At 28.8% G+C, this 382-nt stretch overlaps 1 protein-coding gene across 2 annotated transcripts in view; it reads left to right on the top strand.

Moving 5' to 3' along the window:
* LOC119593996 overlaps window positions 1-382 on the top strand; it is a 20,440-nt gene that overhangs the window by 19,068 nt on the left and 990 nt on the right. Inside the window, exon 4 of one of the 2 annotated variants that reach the window (XM_037943023.1) lies at window positions 7-319. The exons of the other annotated variant lie outside the window; for it this stretch is intronic. The gene's annotated coding sequence lies outside the window, so the exon portion shown is untranslated. Of the gene's footprint in view, window positions 1-6; window positions 320-382 lie in introns of those variants that run through there. 2 annotated transcript variants of the gene reach the window in all.

Below are 382 nucleotides of genomic sequence, written 5' to 3'. Positions count from 1 at the left end.
ATGCAGTTCCCGTGATGTAAAAACGAGCTGAAGTATGCCAATATTTCTTCATGATGTGAAAAGCCAGACCTTGTGTGTTTACAGCCTACAGGGTATCATTATAGAATCATACCTGTTGTGATAAAAATAATCCCTGGAGAATATGTATATCTTCTGCATTCTTTTTGTAATTATTAGAAGACAAGTAGGAATTTCTTTCACTATTTTAAACATTAGCTTTGACTGTTTAAATATTTTTAAACTTAATTCTGCAAGTTTTAAGTGTTACAAAGGTTAGCACAAAATGTGTTTTTGCAAGTTTTATTTGTGATACAGAACAACCAACCATATTTAATTTTATATCAGAACAACCAACCATTTTTTTTTATATTTTATATAATTA

This window comes from Penaeus monodon, chromosome 33 (genome assembly GCF_015228065.2).
Source record: "Penaeus monodon isolate SGIC_2016 chromosome 33, NSTDA_Pmon_1, whole genome shotgun sequence".
Classification (NCBI taxonomy): domain Eukaryota; kingdom Metazoa; phylum Arthropoda; class Malacostraca; order Decapoda; family Penaeidae; genus Penaeus; species Penaeus monodon.
This window is presented reverse-complemented; position numbering and strand designations above follow the sequence as displayed.